Here is a 17,194-nt window from a genome sequence, read left to right on the forward strand (position 1 = left end):
CCACTTGCCCAGCCTCGACAGATTCCTTTGGAGTGCCTCACAATCCTCCCTGGTTCTCACCACCTTTCACAGCTTACTCTATATTGTACATTAACTTTATTGTAGCATAAGCTTTCGAGAATCACAGCTCTCTTCGTCAGATGCATGGAGAGAGCTGTGGTTCTCTAAAGCTTATGCTACAATAAAGTTGGTTAGTCTTTAAGGTGCTGCTAGACTATTATTTTGCAACTACAGACTAACACAGCCATTTTAAAGGTGCCACAGGACACATTTGATTTTTGCTGCAGAGGAGCAGTGACATATTCTTTTGCAGACATGCTCAGGTCTAAGCTCATTGATTTACACCAAAGCAGAGGGGAGTAACTCTGAATAGGATAGCACTTGCCTGCAGTCCTCAAATTCTTACCTGGGAGTAGGTTCAATAAGAAAAAATGGGACTTATTTCTGAGTAAGCATCCATAAGATTGCACTGTAAGATTTTTGTGTGTTGCTCACTAGGATACATGAGTTCGCCACCTAGAAACAAGGCCTTCCATCTTCAGAACTTTTATTCCTGGATTTATGAAAAATCAATGCATTCATTGATGAGGTCACCACAAACCCGCAGTCTGCCTGCTAAAATGTCTTTCATCAGAGTAATATGTCCAAAAACCATGTTTCTAGGTCTTATGGGAGCAACGATAGGCATGGAATTGTATAGACAGTGCTTTGAGAGATGTCTAGTTGGGGAAGCAACAAGATCTGCACTGGTTTGTCTCTCTTCAAGACTAGCAGAAAGAATAAAGGCAAGAAGAACCAGCATGCAAATCTGCTTGATTTGCCCAGTTTATGTAGAGGAATTTGCATTAAGTTACATATGTTTCTGTTGGAATACATCACTGTAGCCTAATTTGAATAGAGTGAAGAGTGCTTGCAGATGGAAAGGGGGCTTGATACTTTGTATGGTGTCTGTTTGTTTATCTTTTGCTATTGAACTGGCCCCTCCTGCTGCGAATGAACTTTCCTTTTGTGTCAGTTAAAAAAGGTCCGTTACTGTAACTGTCTCTCTTATGTACAAGTCATGAACAAGTTTCTCTCATAGTTTGCTCCTTGCTTTACATGTCAGCAGAATGATATAACTTCTCACTGGATTCAACTATTGACTCTGCTTCATATGTATATATGAAGGTGGAATATCCTGCACCGGGTGAGTGAAGGGATATTGCCCCATAATGAGGGTTGACTGGGATATTTATATCTCCCTCACAGTTTTGCCTTCAGCTCTGTACTTGCTTGGGGCCTCAGGTTTGACGAGGATATTAAACCATTTCTATATTAAATGGGGTTGCGTGCTTCCTTGGTTTATGTATGCCATTTTTTTCACTTTTGTGTATGGAGTTTCTCCATGCATTATTAAAGATTCAGGTGGTTTAATTGCTATCGTTTATTGAAAATCATACACAAGGAAGGGCCATGACATCTTTTTAAAAAGAACTCATAAGCATCCAGGATACGAAGTTGAAGCCTTTTCCCATTAATGCAGTCCCTAGTTCCACATCAGTTCATGCTTTGTTAGTGTGAGTTTTGTACAGTAACAGCCTGCCCCAGGCAGCCTGAAGGGAACCTGCAACCTTTGATGGGCCTGCAGTTCATATTACTACCCTTTCATAAGCATCACGAGATGGTTTACAAGTATACACTCTGTATGCCGAGAATGTAATATGCACCTGGCTTCACTTGCATTCCCTAGCGGAACACCTTCTTTCATAAACCAGTTTTATGCGGGGAGGCATTCTCTCCTGATCTCTAAAATGCATTTATATGGGACAGCTATTGCTTTTATTACATAGGAAATGCCTAGTGATTGATTGCAAAACACTCTGTGCTGAGCTGATGTTTCTCCTCCCTTTCTGAAACCTGAAGATTAATAATGGGCACCTTCCTATTGTCTTTGGTGAACACCTGAACCTGACTTATGCTGAGTTAGATCACTGGTCTATTAAGGAATTAGCAGGGTATCTACTCTGGCTGGCAACAGCTGTACAGGGTCTCAGGTAGAGATCTTTCACATCTCTTTCAATCTAATCCTTTTCAGTGAAAATAGCAGGAATTGAACCTGCCATCTTCTGCATGCAAGGCAGATGCTCTGCTATGGAGCTATGGCCCCTCCCTAAAATAGTTCACAGGCTTGCGTCAAGCTTTTAAGCGATAAGCAATAAACATGCACAGCACAGGCAATATGGGCTCTATCATAACTCTTCCAACTTGTTCAGAACTATGGGACGTATCCTTCTGCCTCTATGAGCCCTCTGTAACCCTTTTGGTTCACTGGTTTTCCAGCTCTCTCCCTCCATCAAACTATCTTTGCACACCAGCCAAGCCCCGTAGAGGATGCAGAGATGGTTCTGGACTGCACTTTCAGAACACACAGGGTACTGCACAGGTCTATCAGACTTCGCTGTTCCTCTGTGTGAACTGAGAGGTTGCCCCGTGGTGGTGGGACAAGGCCAGAAATGATCAGCACTGAGGCATAAGATGACTTTCAGGGAACCTTGCCCAACCGATTGCTCTCTTTTCACGATGGAAGGCCCTGTTAAGTTTCAAAGGAAACCCCAGATAAAAGCCTCATTGAAGCGGATTATTTAGGCAAATGGTGGATTCCGCTTATAGCACACAGTTTCCACAGTGCAAGAAATCTTCATTTATGGCTTCAAATATGTGCACCCTCCTTATTTCCTTAGACTCAAGTCAACTCACAAAGCGTCAAGAAGCCGCAAATACATTTTTTAAAAAACTAAGAGTTCCTCAACAAAACAAAAACATTAAAGAAAAAACACAGCCCTGGCTGCCAAACCCACCTGTCCTCTGCCAAATGCCTCCTTAACATGCCTTCCAGAATGCTGGAAGTGAAAGTGCCCCACGCCCACTCTGGTAAGCCAGTCCAAAGGACTGGATCTGGGGGCGGGGGGGATGACCTGACTGTTGACTGACAGATGGTCCTCGGAAAGGAGTATACCTTTAGATGCAATTCAATAAGTGCCCTAGGACAGCAAAGGAGGAAATCAAGCTTACAGTGTATAAAATACAATTTTTTAAGATACAGGTCCAAATCTCTGTTTGCCATGCGACTCACTGGATGACTAGAACCAGTCACTTTCTCGTGGCCCCTCTTCTCTTAACCTCACTTATCTCGCAGGCTTGTTGTAAAGTCAAAAAGGAGAAAGACCTTGAGCGCCCTGGGGATGAGAGGGATAAAAAAGAGGACAGATTGCAGAAGACACATAGCTGCCCTTCAAAGCAACCACCTGGTGCCCATTTGCAGCACCTAATACTTGCGTGTGATGTCACAGTACTGCATAGTTCCTCATACTCCCCATTGGTTGACACTTGCAGAAGCAGGGAAACCCACAGCATGGTGTCATCTAGGGGTGTACATAATGGAAAATACGAGTCAAAATTACACACAGAGAACAAAGTCAGGGTTGTTATTATCCCCACCATAAGAACATAAAAAGAGCCCTGCTGGATCCGACCAGTGGTCCATCTAGTCTAGTATCTTGTTAAACATGGTGGCTAACCAGTTGTCCTGGAGGGCCAACAGAGAACTGATACATCGTTAGATTACTGTAATGTGCTGTACACAGGACTGCCTTCCAAAACTCCAACTGGTCCAAACTGTAGCTGCCAAGCTAGTTTCAGGAGTTGGTTACAGGGATAATATCTCACCTGTGCTGAAAGATCTCCACTGATTATCTATCTGTCTCTAGGCACAATTCAGATTCAAAGAGCTGGTTCTTCTTTTTAAGGCACTAAACAGCTAGGGGTCAGGGCTCCCGGAAGACCATCTCTTACCATACTGCCCAGCCTACCAGTTAAAATATGCCCCAGGAGCCCTGTTCACTGTGCTTGCCTTCAGAGGTGAGGTGGGTGGTGACTAGAGAAAGGGCATATTCTGTGGTGGCACCTTGTCTCTGGAATGCCTTCCCCCTTGATGCCCGGTACCTATTTCACTTTCTTTTAGTTGCAATGCCAAAACACATCTTTTTACCTAGGCTTTTTATTATCAGCTTTTTCAGTTACTGCTTCTCTTTCATGGACAGTTTTCATGCTGTTCGTGTCCAATGGATTGTTTTTATATTGTTACTTTCTTTTAATTGTAAACTGTCTCGAGCAGGAATCTGAAGAGGTGGCCTAGAAATATCTTAAATCAATCAATCAAAGTCCCTTAATCTGGGAGCTCCAGGCTGAACCCTCACTTTCCCATGAAGCTTGCTGAGTGACATTGGACCCATCCGTCAGCCTCAAGGTTGTTGTGAGGATAAAATGGGGGGAAAGGAAACTACGCAGCAGCTGAACTCCTTGAATTAAAATGTACTAGAAAGATACCTGGGTCAAAAAATTACATCAGACATGGCACTGGATTGGCCATCTGGTGTCAGCTGGGCTTGGCAGTGTCTGGACTGTAGTGCAGTTATCCCAATAGAAATTGCCTGTAGTTGTCTTCTCAGAATTGCTGTCCAGGGAGCCAGTGTCTACAATGCAGGGCTTTCAGTTCAAGCTCCCAACATGGAGGCATTTCCACATGCCCCATGGACTCAGTACTCAAAAAAAATATCTCAGGATTCCCTACTATAATTCTTTGATTTTCAAGATCTGGCAGCCAAAGGAAAGGGAGCTGGGATTTTCAAAAAATCAGACTTCATATCTACGCTCTGCAAAACTGACCTATCATTTCCGCAGCCATGCCAAATGCTGGCAGTCTTGAAACACTGTGATACAACTTGAAGTCTCTCTCAGCTGCTTCAGCAGTGAGAACGTTAAACATATGTTGCAGCATATGCTTCGGATCTGTAAGAATGACCTGCGCGAAAGTGTAACTTAGTGGCTTGGAACTGAATTGAGTGTGAAAAGCATATTTTTTTTTGCCATGTATCTAAAACAAGTTATTTCTAGAATACGGAAGGTGCACAGCTTTTAATGTTTGTTTTCATGGCCATATCTTGACCTGTATTGAAAGCTACCTTTTATCTAAGACTCTTTAAAAGAGATCATTCAAAATTTCACAGCTGGCTGTCATTAAATAAACCTCGGAATGCCTCTGTCTCCACCCCCGACCAATACCGGACTAACCTGATCAAGTAAATTTGGGCCAAAGGCGTATTTAGTGACAGTAATACTTTTATTTAGTAACTTTGGTTAAACTATTTTAATTGCTGATATTTGTAGTTATGACTTATATATCTATGCCAGAGTGTTTACATTGTAATGCTCTTTGGCTGTAGGCAATACATTTATCTACCTACTTACCCTGATCGAATGGCTAATGGAGAATAAATGCATTTTGACAGGATGGAGGCCATGCAGGTTGGTAAGGCATCAGCTTTGAATGGGGTTCTGCTCCCTGTGCTAGATAGTATTCAACTTCCTGAAGAGCTTAGATGTTCTGGTGGGCTCGGTTCTATTCTTAGAGGAGCTGGTGGTTCTGGCAGAAAAACCTGCATTTTGCTCATAATCTTTTCCGTTATCTGGAAACTGCTGACCTGGTCATTCTGATCCACAAAATGGAATCTCTAGGCTTGACTACTGTAGCATACTACATGGGGCTGCCCTTGAAGATGATTCAGAAACTGCAGAAACTTCCTATTTTACAGACATCACACTGGTTGTCCTTGTTTCTTTATCTGTTTCAAGGTATTGATACTTATCTTTTAAGTCCTTCATGGCCTGGGAGCAAGGACTGTCTCCACTGGTATAAGCTCAACTGCAGCAGCTGCATTTAGCATCCTAGCACCTGCTGGTCATTTTGACACCTGCAGGGAACATTCCACTTCCATCCGATCACTGCCATTCATTGCAGCTGCCCTTGCTCTTTGGAACTGTCTTCCAGATGTTCTAAGACAGACTTCATTTCTCCTGTTCTTTCACCAGGGTTGCACCTTTTAAAGAGGACCTTGGGGGCCCCTTAATTGCGTCAGTCAGGATTTTGCGAGCTAGGGTTGATTGTTACTCATGAGGTCCCCTTGCTGTTTTGTTCAATGTTTTTGTACTTTGTGATTTTAATGGTCTTACTTGGTTACCTGCCGTGGCTTGCCATGTTCTGTGGGAGAAAGATGGGTTATAAGTATTTAAAATAAATAAGCACATTTTTAACATGCACAGGACAGGAATTCAGCATTAAAAGACCTGGTCCCAGAAGAAAAGAGCAAGAGTCCAGTTGCACCTACAAGACTAACAAAATTTGTAGTAGGATATGAGCTTTCATGAGTCACAGCTCACTTCTATCTAATGAAGTGAGTTGTGAGTGCTCATGCCCTACCACAAATTTTGTTAGTTTTATAGGCGCTACTGGACTCTTGCTCTTTTCTACTGCTACAGACTGTCCGGGGTCTGAGGCACAGCCCCCGGACTCACCGGGAGGAAGCAATGGAAGGCAGCCGGGATACAGCTGTCCAGCTGCCCTGGCCGGCAAACAAGGCCAGAACCTGCCTGTACCAGGGGGAAGGGGCGGAGTTCCAAAGCCTCAGAGGGCTAGAAAGGGCAAGGGGAGGCCAGATAGCCCCACCCTCCAGGGGGAGGACAGGGGGCTAGGCAGAGCAGAGGGAGGGGGCAAAGGCAGTGGGAATAGGGACCCAGCAGCTGCCCAAACAGAGCTCTTACCTGACGAGGAGGAGAAGCAGCCCCAACAGCTCAGAGCCACATCCAAGCCTATGCATCAGCTAGAAGGCAATAACCTGGCTCAGGGAATGCCAGGAGCAAAGCAACCCCAGGTGGAGCTGCCACAGGCATTCTGTGGGAGGAGCTGGGCAGCCAGCCAAGGGGCCACAGCTGGGCCTGCCTTCAGCAATCAGCTTAGCCAGAGAGGTTTGGCAGCCAGACAACAAGGCACAGCTGTTGCTGGCCAACACAGCCAGATCAGCTACCCCAGCTGCAACGGCTTGAGGCAGCCCAGGACACTGCTGGAAGGAGGGCGGGGTGGGGCAGGGTGGGGAAAGCCCTATAAAGGATGGCTTGGAAGAGCACTGGGGTGGTGGGTTGAGTAGGAGTGATGGAGTGGAGTTGGACTGGAGCAGAGTGAGAGCAGAGGCAAGGAGGAGAAGATGGCGGAGATCAAAGGGGGTGAGTGGCACAGGTTGAGCAGGCCAGCGAGTGGACTGAGAGGGAGTCTGGGTGAGGTATACCGCCCCTCCTTCCACAGACCAGGGTCCTGCAGCATCCCTGGCACCCCTTTGATGTCAGGACCAGTCCATCTGGCACCCTGCCCAGCGGCAGCAGCCGCGAGCCCTGACACAGACAGACTAACATGCCTACTCATCTTGATCTGGTATCAGAAAGCCTTCCCTGAAGAAGTCACATGCTATGCTGGAGAAAGAATTCTACCGCCCAGAGCCCCTGAGGATGGGTGGTTTATAAATTGAAGTAATAAATAAAATAAATAAAAGAGCAGAGGCTGCCACCAAAAAGACAATTGGGCAAGCCCTCTCCTACCAAATTTCTGAAGTCACAAGTTTCTGCAGTAGGGCCTCTTCTGCCAACCTCTGAATGCAGGCAGGTGAATACAAGTGAGTATGGGAAGGCAGCATGGTACAGTCTGATCTCACCAGATCTCTGAAGCTAAGCAGGGCCAACCATGGTCAGTACTTGGAGCCACCTCTGCTCTTCACCTGCCTTGGAAACCCCTTGAGGAAGTCACCATGTCAGTTGGGGACTTGATGGTACACGTACATAAATATAGGTGGAGGCAGTTCTCTAGGTATCCTGGACTCAAGCTCATTAGTATTTAGTTTTTGTATCCCATGCCCTGGCAACAACTCACACACACCCCTTAATTACATTACTACATCTACAACAGACTGTCCCAAGCAATTGCCAGTCCAGAGACACACATGCAAGTTCAAAAGAATTGTGTTACATATGCAGAAAAACAGACAGGCTGTTCTGACTGGCTACAGCACAAGCATTTTCTATCACAGAGGTCATTTCGAAGCCTCTCAGTCTTGGGACTGATATTAGGGTTAATGAGTCTTGCCTTAGTGTATCTCACAGTTGTATTCTAATGACTGGTAATCACCGATGGTGTAATTAGATAGGCTTTATACCAGACATTTATTGAACAGACACAAGAATTCTTGTGCCATTGAAGCATTTACTATTATTAACTGCCACCTCATCTGTCATCTTAATGGGATGCCAGCAGACCCTCATTTTCCTCTTTTCTGGTAACTGATCTAAATCCTATTGCAGCCGCGCATATGATTTTTGCAGGGGGCGGGCAGGCTATGAATGTTAATTTCCTAGTCAATATTTTTAAAAAGCCTTAGGTTGAACAGTTCGCTAACATGCTAAATTTTTTCCCCAAGTAGAACGAACGTACTCTCACGTCCACGCAGGAAGAAGTTTGACAAATCCCAAGAATAAAAGCTCCAAGATGTTCAAATGAGATCTTCTCGGCCAGAGGATTCAATTTCCATGCACATATAATTCAGCCTCCGTTTAAAGCTTTTGCTCCTTTTATAAGTTCAAAGAAGTATTTTGAAATGGTTGCACAATTGAAAAGATTTCGGAGCTGCAAGCCAAGCTAGTCCTTAAAGCACCCACTGATCCAAACGCAGCTTCTTCAGACAGTTGAGGGATCATAAGTTTTCTATCAACATGAATCTACATATTAGAACATGAGCAAACACATCATAGTTGTCTTCATTTTAAAATCCTAAATGGCTCCAAACTAGGATATCTTAAGGATATCCAATAGTTAAGGTCGTCTTCAGAAAGCTTTCATTAAATGCCTGGCCATCTAAAATGAGGTGGGTGATAATTAGAAACAGAACCTTTTCATCGGTGGCACTTCAGAACTTTTTGAGAACCATTTTGGGTGTATAACAGGAACATGGCAGAGAAATGTTTAGTAAATTCATGAAATAATCTCTCGCCTCTGGAACCAAATTTAATGAGTGTTTGGTTCAAGGCAAAAAAAAAATATTTTTGTTCTTCCATGCATCATGTTTGCTGATTTTATGATTTTGCTTGTTCTTCTGTATTATAATTTTACAACTGTGATTTTTATGCTGTGGATCGAATGCTGCCATTTTATGTGGGTTCGGTGGCTTATTTATATTGAGCCTTTTCTCAGTTTTACACTGTTATTTGTGCTGTTTGTGACAGTTTTAAAAAAACCAAGAGTGCAGAATATACAATTTTAATAATAAAACAACAATACATTGCTGTCTTGTGTTCAAAGTTTCTTGCTTATCTTTGCAGAAATTCTGTTGAGGAACCACTTTATGTTCAAAGTTACACGTTTGAGCCAACAGAGACTAAGAGCTGGATCACAGACAATTTCTGAAAACCTCAATTTCCAGTAGGTTAATTTGGGCCTTTGAAACAGTTGTGCAGTTCTTTAAATCTTGGCCTCTACTGTAAGTATCTGATCTCTAGTACAATTCTTAAATTCTCTTCCTGGAAGCCTGACTTGTCCAATTAAGCTTAAATTTTAGGGTTGTCTATACATCAAAAATTATTAAGATGGTGATCAAAGAAGGTGTCAATTTTATGCTGGGCAATAATCTGAACATCTCTGCCTTGAACTAAGTCCTTGGCTAAATTTCGGCTTCCTGGAAACTATCCTAGATCAAACCTGCCCAGTTATACCAAGCCAACTTCAGTGGCTAAGAGATTAACACTGCTTCAGTAGAAAACCAATTTTCTGCTAGCACTGGCATTGGCTCAAAGACAAGATGGACTTATTGTAGCCTATGGGGGTTGGCTTCCCAGAACAGAAATCAACTGCAGAAAAAAATTTGTTCTGACTTCCCAAACCTTTAGCTAGGCATTAACCTGAGTTCAAAAGGGTCACTCCCTTTCACGGCTTTTCTTAAGTCACCTGCTGTTTGTCCACCTGATCTCATCTTTTTTTGTAAATTTCTTCCAATAATTTCTTGTGTCCTGCTGTCCAGTTTTTGACCACTGCACCTTTTCCTTCCTGTCCTCTAGCTTTACTTCTTGAAATCATTGCATTCAGTCCTAAGGTGAATTTCAATAGTATGTAACATATGTGATATTTGGAACACAGAACTTTGTCTTATAGATTGTTATCAATACTGTCCAAGGATCACTTTTATGGAACTATGCTATTTCATTTTTCCCACTCTGCTAAAGTTGATGTTATGGAAATATGAATATTTCTGACATAATAGAGCAGGGCTGTAGTTTCACAAGCCAGGTGTTCAGAACTAGAATTTACCTTGTTTGTAATGCCTGTTTTCTTTTAAGTCAAGCACGTTATACAAATCAATGTTCACAATTTACTGGTTTGCTAGGCCTATGAATTCCCACAGGATTATTATGAGCAAGTCGTACACTATTTAAAAGTATTTTGAACATACATGCTGATTTTGCCTCTATGCAGCAGGCCCCATTCATCACACTTACCAGTTTACAGGTAGCAGTTCAAGAACGTACAAAATATTTGTGAGCTTCTTAAGTCTGGAGTGTTTGATGCATATGAACAAACTGAGCTTTGGGAGTCAACTACACAAAACAGATGAAGCTGGAGTACTAGAAAGGTAACCTGAACAGTTTTCCCATCACCATTACCCAGGTGTGAGCTCACACTGGGGGGTCCCCCAAAACTCATCCATTGACCCTGCTTCAGTGAGAGGCAAGGCTGTATCATTCATAAGGCTGACTAGGCTGAATCCTAATTTTTTTTTTGCTAAAGCACACCCCCATGTGCATGGAGCCCCATGGCACAGAGTGGTAAGCTGCAGTACTGCAGCCCAAGCTCTGCTCACGACCTGAGTTCGATCCTGGCAGAAGCCAGGTTCAGGTAGCCAGCTCAAGGTTGACTCACCCTTCCATCCTTCCAAGGTCAGTGAAAAAAGCACCCAGTTTCCTGGGGGTAAAGTGTGGATGACTGGGGAAGGCAATGGCAAACCACTCCGTAAAAAGTCTGCCAAGAAAACATCGTGGTGAGACGTCCCCCCATGGGTCAGTAATGACTCGATGCTTGCAAGGGGATGACCTTTACCTTTTTTACCCCCATGTAAATTATAATTAATTGATTCTCTTATATAACCTCTATTAATAAGATAATTAACTGCTTCCTTATTGAAGTGAAACAAATTGTCTCTTATATTAAAACAATTATCCATGAATTATATATTTTAAATAAATAATAAAAATTTTATTCACTTTAAAATATTACAATACTGAACAATTATACCCCCAAAATGTCCTTTCCTGAAGAGTTCTATTCACGCAATAAAAATATTTTTAAAATTGTGAATAGAATTCTTCAGAATAGTAAAGAGTCCAGTAGCACCTTTAAGACCAACCAACTTTATTGTAGCATAAGCTTTCAAGAACCACAGTTCTCTTCATCAGGTGCAGAACTGTAGCATAAGAAAGCTTAAGCTGCAATGAAGTTGGTTAGTCTTGAAGGTGCTACTGGACTCTTTACTGTTTTGCAACTACAGACTAAAACAGCTAACTCCACCAGAATTCTTCAGGAGACCCTCAAAATGGATATAGGGCAATGTAATACGGTCTAGTACCTAGCGTGTCAGGGTCAGGATCTCAGATGTAGTGGGGTGAAAGATTGAACTGCTGGAGGGGGCCTGAAATACCTGAAAGCCGAGGGGTCTGGCCATGGGTTAATACAGCCCTGGTGAGAGGCAAGCCTTGCAGCAAGAGGGGAGGGGCTTGGTAAGGCACTCTGGATCCTTCTCTTCGCCTTAAGGAAGGAAATTCCTTAAAGGTTCTGTTATGTCTTCCTGAGAAAGTAGCAATACTTCCCTCCTCCACAGCTACTCCCAGGTGGAGTCCTGGGGGGTCTCTCCAATGCACCACACATAGCAGGTTTAAAAGAGCCAAGTAAGGACATCACAAGAAAGCAATACGAGTTTCAAAAATCAAACAACTGGCCCAGACAAAGAGTTGCCAGCAATGATTGGTGGAATCACTGTGAAGAGAAAGAAAGAACTATTGGAGAAAAACCTCTTCTGTTGCAAGACCTGTTCGCTCTGCTGACAGGAAACATTATCTGTCTATTTCGTTCTCTCTTGAATCTTACCCTTGTCCAAATCTGAATTTTGCCACCCCAGACAGAAAGAAGAGACAGACACAAGTGTTGGGAACTAATGGGCCATATTTATTTGGCAACAGCATATCATTGAACATATATACACGGCAAGGGCCTAACTAGTGGTACAGGTCAGGCCCTGGGGTCACCCTGGACCTCCACCCTGACCTGTCTGGGTGAGCCCCACTGCCCCGGGCACGAGCCATCCACATGCATGGCTGGGACCTGGCCGCCACATGCTGGTCTGCCGTCATGCCACCAGCTCCGGACAACTCTAGACAAGACATCCAGGCACCACCATACCAAACATTAATGAATGGCCTTAGTTTTCTTGTTTTCATTACACTGATAACAACAACTTTCATTTAGGTTTTTTTTAAATTAGTATTCTTAGTTTTTAATACTTTCCCTAGCACCTTCAAGCAAGATGGTCTATCATTAGCCCTTGCATACCATAGTACAACATGAATATTGTTCTTTACAAATGAAACATGGTTTCTGCCATAAGACTGCAAGCCCTCTATGTCAGTCACTGCACTGCATAGCTCAGCTGCGTGAATACTTCTATGCAAGTGAGAGAAATACAAAAGCCAGAAGGCCATTTCCAAATGCTAGCGAGTTCAGGATGGAGCTATAGAGACAGGAACAGGCTTGTTGTTCAATGGCTCGAGTAACAAGGGGCAAATCTGAGCTAGCATCTCAGTGGTATCATTGATTGTGCCCCCTTTCCCCCTTTTGCTTTATCCCATGTAAGAGAATAGTAGCAGTGCACAGAACAGCACTGCACTCCCAGGTGTGCAAAGTATAAGCCCTCCCTTCAGATTCACACACTGTCATCACAATGATGGACATTTTGCTAGTATTAATTTAATCAGTAGATTGATTGAATAGGCTGCTATTTACATATGACTTTACTGACATGATAGCTTACAGGAAATGGATATGGATAACTGAGATCTTCGGAGAATCAAGATTCTAAGTACAGGAGTGGATGAAAATACTGCAGTCGCTCACTGCTTCATAGTTACTTTTCACTCTAAAAACAGCAAAGGCAAAATAAACTGAACTAGTTGATGAATATATGCACATTTAATCATTCATTTCTTCTTAATTGTAACAAGGGAAATTGTCAAACAAGCCTTTTTCAAACTCACTTCGTAAACAATATTCAGTTTCTAAGCAACTCTTAACAAGATAAAGGAGGTGCATCAAACTAAAGAACTGTTATTTATGCGATACCAAATGTGGTGTAGCATATTGGTTTTCAACTGCTGGATCAGGGCCAATAAGTGGATCATGCTCTGAACAAAGGTGGATTCTGCCTATGGTACTATTTCCATTCTATTTGGTCCCTAAAAGCTACCAATTAAATTTTGCTTGTCAAGATCTACAAGTAGCCTATCTTAAAAACACTGTTTAAAAGTTCACAACCCTCTCATCATCATCATCATCATCATCATCACCACCACCACCACCACCACCATCACCATCACCACCACCACCACCACATTCAATTTATATACTGCCCTTCAGGACAACTTAATGCCCACTCAGAGCGGTTTACAAAGTATGTTATTATTATCCCCACAAAAAAACACCCTGTGAGGTGGGTGGGGCTGAGAGAGCTCCAGAGAGCTGTGACTGGCCCAAGGTCACCCAGCTGGCTTCAAGTGGAAGAGTGGGGAATCAAACCTGGCTCTCCAGATTATAGTCCCATGCTCTTAACCACTACACCAAACTGGCTCTCATAAATGAACACTCAAAGTACATCCAAACACCACTAGGTAATTTAAGCTAACAAACTGAACCAAGCATCCCAGCAAAAGCCCCCTCCCAGAAGAAGAACAACTAACATTTAAACACCAAACCAAACTTCAACTGCAACAGAAAACAGAACCCAGGCCCCGCCAAAAAAGTCAAAAAAATTATAAAGAAAGAGTACCCCAAGCCCCAACAACAGAGGAAAACAGCCCCCTCAAAGAACAACCAGGAAAATCAGGTAAATTTAATAAAATTAACTGGAATTACAAAACAACAAACAACAAATTGCTCACAACAGGATAAAACAAAAGAGATCCCCCCCCCCGAAGAACAAGCAGCAAAATGTACAGTAAATATAACCAAACCAAAGCCCCCGCCACATACACAAAAGCTCAGCCAAATCAGCCCCCACACACCAAAAAAAACCCCGTTTTTAAAATGTAAAGTAAAAAAAAAATTCCTTCCCCCCAACTCTATCCCTCCCAGACACCAGGCCAATCCCCTCCCCTCAAAGACAGAAAAAAACCAGTGAGTCTATGACTCTCAAATCAGGCAGCAGCAGAAGTCCTCCAGATGCAGCCACAGAAGTCCTCCAGCCACAGGCAGCAGCAGAAATCCACTGGGCAGCAGGATCAAGGCCAGACCACAGAGAGAGAGCCAGCAGCAGGCAGGTAGTATGTCAGATCTCCCCAGGCAGCCAGAGCACACACAACACAAAATGGAGGCTGCTCTGAGACAAGCCTGCCTATTTAACTCCTTGCAGGGCTGTTTAAAAGCACTCTCCTTCAAGAGAAATCCCACGGGCCAGAAAAAAGAACTCCTGCAAGGAATGGCCACTCACTCCCCCTCCCTTCCTCCTTCCCCTTCCCTTTTGCTTCTGCTTCACTTCCCCCTTCCTTCTGCCCCCTCCCATCTCGGAAAAAAGATGGGAAACTGTGTTTCTTTGCTGTTCTGTAGCAAAGGAACAGCAAAGGAACAGCCCAGCTGTGGTTACAGAAGTTTACTGAATTAACCCGAATCAATTCGGTAAACTTGAGTTCAGTAATACCGAGTTTCACCAAATCAGGTGAAATTCAGTATTTTTAAGAGTACCAAACCCAAACTGCACATCCCTATTGGGGAAGCTAAAGCTACAGCCAAAGAGCACTCAGAATTGATGGCAACATCTTCAAAATAATTCCTGCCTTCATCCACACATCCACACTGGAAATTCCGTTATTGTTGTGCTATCCCAGTCATTTGCAGCTGGGTTTTCCTATACAGAGAAGGCAATCCAAGAGGAGAATGATTGCATCTTATGATGCATTTCACCATCATTTTCAGCCCACAGCATTCACCCATAGGCTTATTGCCTACATGCTATCTTCTGCAGCCGAGTGGTCCCAATGTTGTTAGGGAAGCAGGAATGTGCAGTATGGGTGTGCATGATGGCAAAAACAAGCTAAAGATACACACAGAAATCACTGGTTTGGCTCATTAAAGCGACTTCCAGAACATCAGAACAAATTCAGGAAATGAGACTGTAACCAACCAACCCCCTGCCCCCGCCCAAAAAGTTTGTGTGTTTTGTTTGGATTCTTACTGTGCATCGACCCTGCAGGCAGGCCAGGCAGTGGTGTGCCATCCAGCAGCATCTTGTTTTCCTTAATGGCAACTCTGTTTGCACTCATCATGCAACCAACTGGATCCAAACGGGAGAGACTGAGCCTTAATTCTGTTGGTGGGAAGGGGAAGTGCATGGTGCGCATGAGTACATTTTTTTCTTCAGCACTTCCTGGGCAATGGCCTTGGCACTGAGTGGCTTGGAGGGATCAAATAGCAAAAGGTTTGCTTTGTGCCAGTGAAAGGAGCAGCAGATGGCACAGTGCTGTCTGCACCAGTGTTGCCGTCACCATCCCGTTCAGTGCGTTTTTATGCAGAATGCAAGGCCAGCAACAGCTACACGGGCATGCACCTGTGGGCTTGAGGAAGGAGGGGTCTCTTTCGGCCTCTGAATCCCCGGGTGCTGCAAAAGAATAGGTTATGCAGATTAGGCTGAAAATTGGAAAGAAAAAAGCAATTATTAAAGGAGAACTACACTGAGGAGGTCCCGGGCATGCGGAGGGGGTTCCTGCTCATTCAGTCCTTCATTTAGGTGCCATGGTGCCAGTGCCACTACCGGGGCTAAAGAAATCCTCCAAAGATAGCAGGGCAAGGAGCCGCAGGAGAAATTCTGTCTTGCTCAGAAAGCCTTCTGGCTTTGGGGGCTTTTCTGATTAAAACTGTTAACCCGGCATTAAATAAAGCAGAGGCAGCAGGCATGTGCATTGCACACTTGCACACGCACTCACACCCAAGTCTTCCCAAATTAGTATTCCACATGGAAGGACTGACCCGGTCAGATTTTTTATTCTCGAGCACACCAACGAGACTCTTCGGTTTAAGCTTTGTCCATCATTGTTTCGTCTGCATTTTCATTCAATTCTGGGTTAACTGTTTTAGTCGGAAAGGGAGACTGGCAGTCAACCACCTGTCCAGTCTCCCACTTTTACTTGTACAAAATAGGAAAAAATAGGGCCATCTTCCCTCTACTTTCCTTCCCGTGAAGGAAAACCTAACATCTAATGTTCCCTTTCAGATTAGAGTGAGGAGGATTTGCCTCAGGAATGAAACTACACGGCACAGGGAAATGTGGCAGAACAGCAGGACTCAAAGGTAATCATTTATTGGCTTTGTCACTAAAGCAGGAATGTTTTTTTTAATTATTATTCCACTGCGCTATGCCAGTTGGCAGTGGAGAACTCTCCTGCTTGTGCGCCGTGCTAACTCACTCTGCTGTCGCCACCTTACTAGTAAGTTGCCAGTCACATGTGCACCCACCAACATTCACCTTCTTTGGGGTCCGATGTTGTGTGAGTTTTCATGAGCTTGAGGAGAAACTCTTTTGATTGACGGGGTTTTGGACCATGTGATTTTTCATTAAGTGTGAATACAGCCTCATTTCCCCAACTCCCCCACATGAAAAGAACAGTGTGTGCATGTGTGCTCAGTCACCCAACACTCGCCTTGACTCATGCCTTTTCCAATAATTCTTTGGGGTCCATAAACTCGGATCACAGTTGTGTGCTCTAAAATTCAGTGTGTTGGTGGTTTAGAGGGAGGACTATGTTCTGTGCGATTTTGTGCTATTGTGTGCAAAAAACAGCTATCCCAGAGCCTCATTTCCCTATCTCCCCTGAAAAGAATAGCATACCTCTGTGCATGTGCAGCCAATGCCCACCTTGCATGTATGCAACAGCCAACATTCATAAAAATGGAAAAAATAACCCAAATGGATCAGGCTTGGGCTCACCTGGAACAAACCAGTAAAGGAACAGAATTATTCCAGAATGCCCAGAA

This window comes from Eublepharis macularius, chromosome 9, assembly GCF_028583425.1.
Source record: "Eublepharis macularius isolate TG4126 chromosome 9, MPM_Emac_v1.0, whole genome shotgun sequence".
In the NCBI taxonomy this organism is placed as follows: Eukaryota; Metazoa; Chordata; class Lepidosauria; order Squamata; family Eublepharidae; genus Eublepharis; species Eublepharis macularius.